Source organism: Taudactylus pleione, unplaced genomic scaffold, assembly GCF_031769625.1.
Source record: "Taudactylus pleione unplaced genomic scaffold, aTauple2 ptg000471l, whole genome shotgun sequence".
Classification (NCBI taxonomy): Eukaryota; Metazoa; Chordata; class Amphibia; order Anura; family Myobatrachidae; genus Taudactylus; species Taudactylus pleione.
Genome location: NW_028284873.1, coordinates 5316929 through 5329063, shown reverse-complemented (window position 1 = coordinate 5329063; position 12135 = coordinate 5316929). Strand labels below are relative to the sequence as shown.

General features: G+C 40.3%; 1 protein-coding gene across 1 annotated transcript in view; it reads right to left on the bottom strand.

Moving 5' to 3' along the window:
* ZAP70 (zeta chain of T cell receptor associated protein kinase 70) overlaps positions 1-10526 on the bottom strand; it is a 107387-nt gene extending 96861 nt beyond the window's left edge. The window contains exon 1 of the mRNA XM_088448894.1: positions 10467-10526. The gene's annotated coding sequence lies outside the window, so the exon portion shown is untranslated. The remainder of the gene's footprint in view (positions 1-10466) is intronic.
* Positions 10527-12135: the final 1609 nt, after the last annotated feature.

Genomic DNA, 12135 nt, shown 5'->3' with positions numbered 1-12135 from the left:
ACTTTCAATTTGGGGATGAAAAAAAAAAGTTGGGGGACAAAGTTAAAAACTAGCTAACTAGACTCCATGGGGTCCCCAAGTATGCCCCATGTGTTTTTTTCATTGCAGGGACTTGCGGCAGGTGGATTTTTCACAATTTTTTAAACTTAACTTTAGCAACTTTAAAATATGCTGGCCCCAATTTTCAAGTACCCCAAATTTGCTGGAATAAGTTATTTTCTGCAAAAAAGACTCCTGAATACTGTTCTTCACCACTTATACAAAAACACTATTTAGCAGCTATAGAGCCCATTTAAAAACACCAAATACCTTCAGCAAGCCAAATCGAGGGTAACCATAGCTAAACCCCATGTCAGAGCATCTTTTGGTGGGTGTCAGGCTGATTTTCCCAAATCTGACATGACTTGTTTAAGTTTCACCGGGTCCGGTTTTCACGTACTTTCAAACTGAATACGGGGATACTCGGGCACGTGCGCGATACTTTTCCGCCTGCAAAACAGGCGAAGTAGGCGAAAAGTCCGGGAGGCGGAAAATTATCGCGGGTCCGCTCAAATTGAATACGGCTCATAGTGTCTGTTAGCTCCTTTAATAAAAATATAACTTATTAGAGCTATTGTTGGTTAGGTTTGCCTCATCAACAAAAATGATACAATGTAGGTGATATCTTTTATCACAATGGTGAATGGGGGTAGCTGGTCTCAGACTATTAATATGTGATAATATGTATCCCAAGTTGATACAAAGTATTCTTACAAGCTTTCACTAAATCTCTTTTTTTAATAGTGTGAGGATCATACCATTCGTCCTACTTAGATAATTTTATCTGGATTTTATCATATAAGCCTCAGAGAATTATTGATAAGAAGGATGTATCTTTGTCCTCTCTTTTAGGGTGCATATATTTTAATTGTAGTGACATTGCCGGCGGACAGGATGCCGGTCGTTGATATACCGACGCCGGAATCCCGCCGCCTGGCATAATGCCGACGCTGATATCCCGAATGAGATCGGGATACCGGTGTCAGCATCCCGAACCACCGAAATGCTGAACCTACTTGGCCGAGTAACTATGTGTTTGTCCCTGGGGAAGGGGTTGTTAGGTTTAGGCACCTCCAAGGGGAAATTAGGGTTAGGCACCCCATCCCGGGAGTGTTAGGGTTAAGCTGTGGGGAGGCAACCCCCCAGAGTGTTAGTTAGGCTGTGGGGAGGGGAGTGTTAGGATCCGCGACAGTGGATCATCTTTGTGGCAGGTCCCAGCTATAGTTGTCACTGGGATACTGCATCTTGTCCTGATCCATGTTTCTGCTGTTGCAGGCAGCTGGATTCCTGTCTTGTCTGTATACAGCTCTAGCTGTTTGTCTGTGTGCTGGATTCAGCTGCACACTAATTTTCATGTCTTGTCTGTGTGCACAGCTCAGGTGCACACTAGCAATCATTAAGAAGGGCTCTCTGCCGGAAATGCCTTTGATTGGATCCTGCATCGCATAAGTTACAGCCAGCCCTTCCCTCCATGCCGGCTATAGCGTTTATTGTGGCTTCTGGTTCCAGTGAGAGGTTATCCTTCTGTGTGTTCCAGCTCATCTGTGATCTCCCTGCAAGTTACATCTAAGCAGTGGCTTCCGCTTCCCAGCGTGTGTGTGATCTACCTGCAAGTGACAACAGAGCAGTGCCTACCACACCTCAGTGTCTGTGTGGATTCCCAGCAAGTACATTAAAGCAGTGTCAGCTGTATTTCAGTATTGTGCACTTTCGTTTATTCATTCCAGCACTCTTAGCAGCCTCTCTGTGTCTGTGTGGCCAATCAGCTAATAAAACCCTGCTGTCTGCACTACTATTCAGTGCTATGTGCAATATCTCCAATTTCAGTTGCTATTCCTTGTCTGTATATTAAAGCAAGCAATAATTTTTACAGCAATTCCTGATATCATTCAGTGCATACCAGCTATTCAGGCTGCAATTAGCCAAGTGCATACCAGTCCTCAAGACTGCAACTAGCCAAGTGCATACAGATGTGCTCACATATCTATCCTCCGTGCGCTACAAGTCGCGCCACACATAACACGGGAGCTCAGTGTGACTCGGTAGCATCTCTTTGTACCTTCAAATGCATCTTATTCACATGTGAATAGATAGCACAAGCAACTTCTGCTAATTAAAATGATATGTAGCATGCCTACAGTATATTCTCTGAGTGAGTGCGGGTGTATCTGCATGTGAAATGCTACATTACAGCGTCAGCGGCTGTAACACTGCAACGTAGTGTTTAGCATACAGATACACCCGCAGTCACACACAGTACATATCATTTTAATCAGCAGAAGCTGCTTGTGCTATCTATTCACATCGTTGTGCGAATAAGATGCATTTGAAGGTAAAAAGATGCACGAAAAGACGCTCTGCGCTGCTGAGTCATGGCACGGCATGGTGCGACTAGAAGGGCTGTTTAACGTGCCAGGAGGCTAGATGTATGTGGATCCATCTGTACCAGCTATTCAGGCTGCAACTAGCCAAGTGCATTGAAGCTTGTAAGGATACTTTGTATCAACTTGGGATACATATTATCACATATTAATAGTATGAAACCAGCTACCCTCATTCAACATTATGATAAAAGATATCACCTACATTGTATAACTTTGTTGGTGAGGCAAACCTAACCAGCAATAGCTCTAATAAGATATATATTTTATTGAAGGAGCTAACAGATACAGGGCCTGATTCAGCTTGGATCTCTTGCGATCGCGGCTGCGATTACGCACGCAGTTCAACTGCGATAGTACGCTAATTAATTGCTATCGCTATGCAACCGCAGCACTACATAAGGTTGCCCACTTTACCTTACACACATCCGTAATATTTAGCAGGACTGCGAAAACATTGGTACAATCGAGTACCATCGCAGCCTCACACACACTTGCACAAGCTCTGACCTTACTCAGAAATTGCTAACTTCAGCGCACGCTATCAGGCCTCAGGCAGCATACGGCACCGCAGTGGATAATTTATGCATGCTCATGCAACGGCGTTCAAATGCACTGACATGCCTACGTTTTGCTGACCACCCCCCATCACCACCCACAAACGGTAATTCTTGTCAATCACTCTGCGATGGGTCTGCATAGTCATTCTGATCGCAGTGGCCAGTTTGCGTACGCGCACTGTGATGCATATGCATGTGCCGAACGCAACAATTGGCCAATTGTGTGTGTATTAGCAACTGCGATCCAAGCTGAATCAGGCCCACAGATCTGTAAGACACTATCACTTACAGAGCATGAACATACTGACATAGACATTTGACCAGCGACACTAGAAGCTATTTTAAACACCTTTTCAATTTCTTTTACTTATCTATCCTATTTATTTTAAATTACGTTGCCTCGATATCCTGACTATTAGTTTAAGATACATAAATAAAGATTTGTTATAGTTTAACTTTACGTAACATTAGGAACCTGATGTAGGACCCTAACAGTGCACCACAGTGAACACTTTTCTTTTTCTCTTTTTTGTTGGAATGACTTTAAATTAGACCTGTAAGGTATAGAATACGTGGAGGAACAATTATTAATGATCGCATTTGCAAAGCGATCTAGGCATGATATTAGCGCCCATGATCGCATTGCAGGATGTAATCATACCGGATAAATGTATGAAAAAGCAAAGGTAGGCACAAGGGCTCCGAAAGGGGCCCATCCCTGCAATGTGCTGGGAGTGGAGTGACCGCGTCAGCTCTCTCTTCACTCCTGTGCTGTGACACCTGCGCATGTGTGATCTACAGACCACACATGCCCTGTGGCCATTGCCAGGGTTCGTGTGGGACAAATGTTCTGGGGGAATAAGCCGCAAATATTTAATGAAAAATGGGCCCCTTGCTGAGTTTGGCAAGTCTTGGTCCCGGAGGTCCGAGGCGAGGAGAAAGCACATGGGCGGGATGGGTCATCTGAATTGCATCATTGCAGCTCTGCCCCTGGGATATTTTGCAGGGATTGTGTGAGTGGGATAGGGGTGGAATGCCATGAATTGCCTCATTATGGTCAAGCTCCCTGTGGCATTTTGCCAGAATTGCCGGGCTGCGATGACACAATTCATAGCAAATACTGTAGAGTCACCAAGACTGACATTTCGCCCACTTCACTGTCGGCAGCGTGATGCTGGGGGTTCTCCAACTTGGTCGGGGAAACTCTTCCCCAAATTCAGTGAGCAAATATGCTGTAAGGGCTGATCTATGGAAGTAAAAGTGGTGTATGATACTCAAAATAAATATATTCAGAAAAATAGCATATTTCTAGACATATGCAAAGCTGGTCAAGTGTGCTTGGCTTATGACAAGCATTTGTGTGTACTTGCATCTGCAAAAAATATATGTCCTAACAGGCATATACACTATATGCTGACATGCAAGTTTGTATGAGCTACATTTGCATGAACACATGCTTGCCTACGTGAGAACGCTCCTTCGCACCCACGTTCAGCATCTATGTTCCTAAATGCGATCAGAATGCATTTTCGGATTCCATGTGCTAATTTTCTGAGCATGCTGAATGCGAATTCACACAAGATATGTAATACAAACGGGCATATGTTCAACTCTGCATTAGCCCAATAGTGTCTACTTTGTTAAAAAAAAAAACATTTAAAAAAAATACACCTATTTTATCTGTAATGAATTCCTCATGCTGTAAACATAACAAGGAAATGCAGTTTCATAACTCTGGTATTTCTACTTGTGGCAGCTTTACCACATCAAATGCTGTAAAAAGAAAATAACATTGTGACGTATGTATATAGTAGAACAAAATACATGTGAAAACGAGGGTTTCTGCAGAAAAGCAAATATGGAAAATGAATGTGGGTGTTATGTAAGGTATGGGTGCTTGATGCAAATTAGTGTAATATTTTATTTTGGGCAGGCTTATCAGATAGTTTAAAACTGAACAAAACCAGTTTTATAGATAATTAGATTTTCATGAGGAAAAAAAGCAGATAGTTTTTAATGTGTATTTCCTGTACAAACTTTAAACTCACTTCAAGTTGTTTAGGTAAAATATGTTGCTAAGAGCACTGTTTCAGACTTTAATGTATTTAAAAGAAAGATTTTCTTTTTTTCATTCTGGAGAGCCTATTTATTAAGCCTAAAAATTTGGTCAATCCTCTGAAAGCGGCTGTTTTTGGAGGATTGACTGATTTTTCGCCTTGGGCCTATTTAGCAAGGAGCAAATGTCCCGTTTTTCAAGCTCCAAAAAGCTTGGGCCATCTTTAGATGACATCACCCCATTGTAACTTATGGGCTACATTTGCACATCAGTGCGGATCACTCAGCTGAACTGGTGAAACCTTTGGAGTGAAGACACAAACTAGGCCCTTAGGAAAACATTTTGATTGGGCCTTTTACATGGTCAGCACTGGACAAGCATCTAAGTGCAAATTTTCAGCCATATTGTACTGCCGAACTGTCATCCATATTGCCAGCTAGACGCCATAGACCCACAAAGCAGAAACCACCCATTGTAGATGGATAGATGGCATGTTGCCACTTAAAAACAATGTGTTCAGCATTGATTACTGCAAATACCTGGATACCTACAAGATTTACTCAGTGTCTCATAGAGTCACTAAAATGGATTCCTTATGTATGAAGTGATTCCCCCAACTTTTAGAGGGTAAGCTCATTTGGAGACAGGCTCATCTTTACCTTCCGTTTCATTTTATTGTATGTAATTTGTTTGTATTATGTTGTCATCGATGTAAAATGCTTGCATTTTATATATAAAAGAGCAATAATATGAGCAGTTTTCTGGTTTAGTTCTGGTTCAGTAAACAGCTAGCAGGGCAGGGTTTATATGCACTTACAGTAGAAGCTAGTCTTCTCCAATATGTCCAAATCTAGGAGCTGGAACCATTGTATACTGAGATGTATCTGGTGACACATGTATTATACTCAGGTATATCTGATGGCATTTATATAATGCTAATAAGTATCATATGGTGGTACATAGCATAATGTGCTGATTCATCTCTGATGCAAAATGACTGAAGATGAAACATATTTGATGGTGGCAAGTATAATATGCACACCTGTATCTGGTGCAAAGAAAAAGTACAAACTGAAGCTCAGCTCTCTCTCCCCTTATTTTATTTTTGCTTGGTCCAATTCACCCTACTGGATGAAAAAGTTCTTTCCTGTCCTTAACTGAAATCTGGAAAAAAAATGGTCTCTGAGTCGCACATGGCACCAGAGAACCATGGACGCTAGGAGAGACAGGGACTGGCTGCACAACATGAAAGTGGGACAGTTGTACTACATTCCCATCTTTCATGGCGGCTATCCTATTGGGATTCGGCATATGAAGTGTGGGCTACTAGCCAGTGCTAGAACTGATGGATTGCTGCATGGGAGAGGAAGAGGGTGAGGAAGATTAGAAAGGGGGGAATGAGAAAATTGCTTGAATGTACAGCTAATGATAGAGATTAAAGAACCCACCCATGATTCAGGACCCAAAGATAATGATCAGTCACCCCACCATATCCCCAAAACATGTTCTATGTATAGTCATTTATTTATTTTTCACTTCTTGAGTCTCTTAATTTTTCAACATGCTACAAATAATACTCTCTAAGGGTTGAAATGCACTGAACCCTGATCTCTACTTTTAACCTTTTAACTGAGGTCCTTCCAAATTGGTATTTCATGTAGCCCAAGCATTTTCATGCTGCATCTATTTTATTGGGAATAATAATGTGTTTTTTAAACTGTTTTGTTTTTACATAAATAAGTACTGCAATCAAGTGGATATATTTTATATGAATGCAGTTTTAGTGTTGTTTCTGTTAATGAAGACACTTCAATGCCTAATAATTCAAAGTTGAATGCAAACCTGATGATTTACATACAACTCAGATGACCAGTGCTCACGCAGATGATTCACTGCTGCATCTACGTATGCAGTGAGCATCTTTTTACTACAGAAGCCTCCAGTTTTTACTTATTTTAACACACCAACCGCACCCAAAGATGTTAAAAAGCAATAGTGTACGCAATAGGTGTTATAAATGTATATTATAATGTATATGTTATAATGTAAATGTATATGCCCATGCAGCAAGCCCAAACAGCCAATCGCGCAAAATCATGTTCCTTTTCATTTTTCATAGAGCTGTATGTTTAAACATGGGAAGCTTATGAATTAGCAGCCCAAGCTCTATAGATTGTAAACTCTGAGCTATGTTACAGTGTCACAACCGCTAACCCTGCAACGTAGCATTTCGCATGTAGATACACCCGTAGTCGCACATAGAGCATAGGCATGCCGCATATCATTTTAATTAGCAGAAGCTGCTTGTGCTACCTATTTGCATCACTGTGCAAATAAAAGTTGCATGAAAAGACGTTCTGTACTACCGAGTCACACGCTCTCACACGTTAATATTTATACCCTGTCCTTTATAAATGATTTACCAGGATTCTGAAAATATACATCTGAAAATAAATGGATTAAATGGCTCATGCTTGGGATAAGAAAACATAATTTCTCTTCCTGGTTATCTATCCTAAAAAGTATATGGCACAATAGTCAACTATGAGATAATATGGCTAATAAATACATAAGTAAACAAATTATATTTACTGTGTGGTCACACTGAAAATTAAATAAGAATTGATAATATTAACAATCAATTTTTGTCTATTGTATTGGTGCACACTTTTTGATTTTCTTTGCTGGCTGTGATCATCTAAAGTGGCTCTATTGATGCACAATTGCAAAAAAAAGCAAGGTAATAACCAGAGGAATACAGGATATTGGCCTGTCAGCAGTCGTACATTATCATCAAGTGGAGTATAAGAAAGACAGGCATTCACTGACAGCCAACCTTTGCCGGGCAGTTGGCTGAGTTCCACAGTTCTGTGCACACGGATTGCTGAGAGTGGACCATCATTATGATAAGTATCTATATCTGACAAATGTTGTGGTTCATTACTATATATACTTTATCAGTTCTATTAAACTATAAAATTGGGCATCCTGGAGCGGGATGCTGTCAATGTCACAACAGCGGGGATTCCGGTGTTCAAAATGCCAGTGCCGGAATCCCGACACCTGTCAGAATCCCTGCACCAGCATCCCGACACCTGTCAGAATCCTGACACTGGCATCCCAACCGCCGGAATCGGAAAGTGAAGTGGCGGGGTTGGAGCTTCACAATATTTCTTTTGTATGAATTTATACATTCCACAGGCGATCGCACAAATCTCCTCTATAACAATTTATCTCCAGAAAACCAAGTGGAGCTTAATTTTTTGAATAATTAATATTGATACCTGCTGTGCACCTCAAAGTATTCCTACACATAATTTACATATACTGTACACTTTATTGGTGCATTATAAACTCTACAATCTTTTGATGAATATATAATTGGGAGTGTACAATTTATTTTTAATCTAAAACAGTGGTTTTATGATTAATATTCTGATTGAATTTATTTAGTCGTTCTCTGAAGAACTTTCAGCTAATTGATACATTTTTACTATACAATATAGTAACTATTTAACATACCACTTTAACTCTATGGAATTATATATTACCAGACACAATTTCTAATTGTTTTCTATATTACTGTACTTGTGTGCTATATGTATTAATTCCAATTTATTTGAACTTATATTGTTGATATGATTTATGGAATAAATGTTATTACGGAATTGATGGTGTGCTAGAATTACTTCTGATGGGTTTATTTAGCGCTGCAAACACCAGTTATCTCTTTTTGTTATTTTTTTGGTGATTGACAGTTCTCACCTGATTAATTTTCTCTTTTAATTGTATGAAATCCTTTTTACTCCATATTGCAAGCGCCTTCAGGCTATTTCATTAGCCCTGTCGACCAGGTCCAAAACCATCTGAAAAGTGATTACACAAGCAACCAACTATCTTCTTACTCATCACCAGGAGGGGATTTTATCAGAGCCTGTGTCCGGGTGACTGAAGCTTAATAAATAACCCTCAAAAATATTCCTTATTGCCGCTATATGTGGTGATAATGAATGTTAATTTTTGGGGATCATACCACAAATATTAACAAATAAAAATGCCTCATAGACAGGGCCCTATTTAACAACTAACCTAAATACCAGCGACATATTTTGTTTAGTATCTCAGTGATACAAACGAATATGCTACCGGTATTTATTATTACTTAACTTGCCGGCGAGGTCCAGCGACATCCTCCTCATTGGCAGGGTCATTCGCTCAGCGACGGGTTACTCAGTCATGCGCATGCAGGACATTCCGTCTATGTGCATGACTGTTTAACCTGGATGGTCCCAGCAGTGCCTGGAAGGCTTTGCTGAAGCCAGAGAGGCTGCTGCTGGGTCCCCATTGCTTCTAAAAATGGTGAGAGCGCTGCAGTGACAAACAGCAGTAATCTTAAATTACCGGTGTTTGTTGAATACTGAAGGATGACAAACTCCCTTTAGCGAGTGCTAAATGGGTTATACATCGTTGTTAAATGGGGCACTGTATTCTAATATGTCAATAAGATTTAATCTGTGGAGGTTCTCACGTGGGTAAAGACTAACGAATGTCAGAAGGCTACATCTGGGCCTCAGAGCCCTGATCAGACATAAAATATTGGAGTAGTGGTACAACTATAATTTTCAAATGCAGAGAAATATGTCCCATAATAGGTCAGCACTCAGAGCTAAATAGTCAGAATCGCATAACGGTATAAGCTACAGTATGAGGACAGAAGCAGCCATAGCACTACCAACAGAGCAGTTACTGTAATTATTAATGTGATTTGGAGAAGCATTTCTTTCTATGGGTAACACACTTTTCTGTAAAGTAGGTCATACTTTTTCAATAACTTCTCTTCTGACACAAGCATTTTTACTAGATAAAGGCTGTAAATAGTTTTTTCACAGAAACTCCACATATCTGTGTATACATTTTTTAACAAAATAATGTATGTATATATTGTGGGTTTATATATATATACTTTAATATAAATATTTTTTTCTTTACTGGGAGATGAGGCAATTGTTAATCAGTTCTAATATATATTCTGCAGACTCACATAAATGTACTCATTGGTCACTGTGAGACATAAGCAACATTCTATATGTTTTGAGGATCTACTTGTACATTATACACAAATGCTCCTTTGAGTACTAATGTACCCAGCTTTTATTACCTGAAAATATAGCTCATCATATCTAATAATAAGCCCTGTAGAGGATGGAGTTTGTGTCTGCCACACCCACTACTGACCATTAGATAATGACATTGGTCTATTTATCTTGCTGTAGACGGTCCCTTTGGCCCTGGTCTGAGAGGGTGTGACTGAGAAGGGTCAGCCTATCACCACCTTTTTTGCCATGTGCAAGGTTAATTTCTCATATTCTGTTACAAAATATTTAGCTTTTAGGAATAATAGTTAACATGTAGAAAACGTGATTAAGTTACCTGGATTTCGTGATTAATTATTCACTCTGTAGGGTCCTGGCAGTCACCAGATAAACAGACTCTTCTCACAACTGATTTTAGATGTATATGCCCTAATTTTAGACATAAAAGAGGCAGGAAAGAAGGGGTAGAGGGGGAGGAGCAATGTGACTCTCAGAGCACTGACATCAGTAACTTGATCACTTAATAAGATAAGGAAAAGCCATCACCTGCACAATTCTCTCTATAAGCCAGTATAATGTCACAGTTCTGTACAAATTGTGTGGCTGTAGCATATTTATATTTGGGCCACAAAAGAGGACATTTGCTATATTCACACAGCAATATTAGTCTATTTCTTTATTGATTAAATTAATTAATTTAATTTTTTTAATTAGATTTTATGTATCTACAATTAAAATGGATCAACTATTCCCAAAACGAAAATATTTAGTATTTCTGTAAGCCGCAGTAGCTCAGGATGAAATAAAACACTTGTTAAAGCAGACTACAAGAAATGGCTAAACTAGTATATTAGTAGCTTTTTCATGGGGACATTATGGGCCCCATTTAACTACAACAATGTATAACCCCTTTATCACTTGTTAGAAGGGGTTATGTCATCCTTTCTGTATTTAACAAACAGCAGTAATCTAAGATTACCGCTGTTTGTTACTGCATCGCTCTCGCCATTTTAGCAATGCGGTTCCCATTGTCGGCAATGGTAATCTGAAAGCAGCCTTTCTGGCTTCAGTGAAGCCTTCCAGGCACTGCCAAGTCCCCTCCTGGTTTATCAATAACGCACATGCGCAGGTTTACCATCGAACATGTAGATGACATGACAGAGTAGCCCAACGCTATCTGAGCGGAGGACCCCGCCAATGAGGAGGACGTCACTGGACCTCACCAGCGAGGTAAATAATAATGAATACCAGGGCCGTAACTAGGGTAGAGCGACCTGTGCCATGGCACAGGGCACCGCAGGGCAGGGGGTGCTGTTTGGGCCTGTCAATTTTCTGTTTATTATCATTCTCACTTGTAGCTTCCTCTTATTTTATCCCCAGCATCTCCTGGCCTCCCCTATCTCTTCCCTGGCCCTTCCCCATGAGCCTATGGCCCTTTTTCAGGTGCACTATATTATGTCCCTATTTAAAAAATGGGAGAGGAGGGTGCCAATGCTCTCTTTGGCACAGGGCACCAAAAAGTCTAGTTATGGCTCTGATGAATACCAGTGGTATATTTGTTTGTATCACTGCTGGTATTTAGGATTGTTGTTAATTGGGGCCTTAGTTTTTTAAATTACTTTGGTCTAATGTATATTGTAGTGTATGTTCTGTGTTATGCTAGAAACACACTATGCACTCCTATTGTCTGTCCTGAAAAAAAAACAATTAGATCTGTTTATATACTGGTACTATAGATCCAATTGGCACAGAAGCAGTTGATTAAAATTTTGCCAAAAGAAATGACACACTCTCCATTTACAAGTCACAACTAGAGGTGAGCCCGAACTTCAGGAATCCAAGTAGATCCGAGCGCCGGCTCTGGTCTTCCCGTCTGACTCGTATTCCACTTCGAGGCAAAACATCATCCTCGCAGCGTCGGACTCTCATTGGTTTTGGATTCTATATAAGGCACAGTGCGCTGTACTCTGCAGCTGTGCTGTGTCCAGACTCACAAGTGGCTGTGC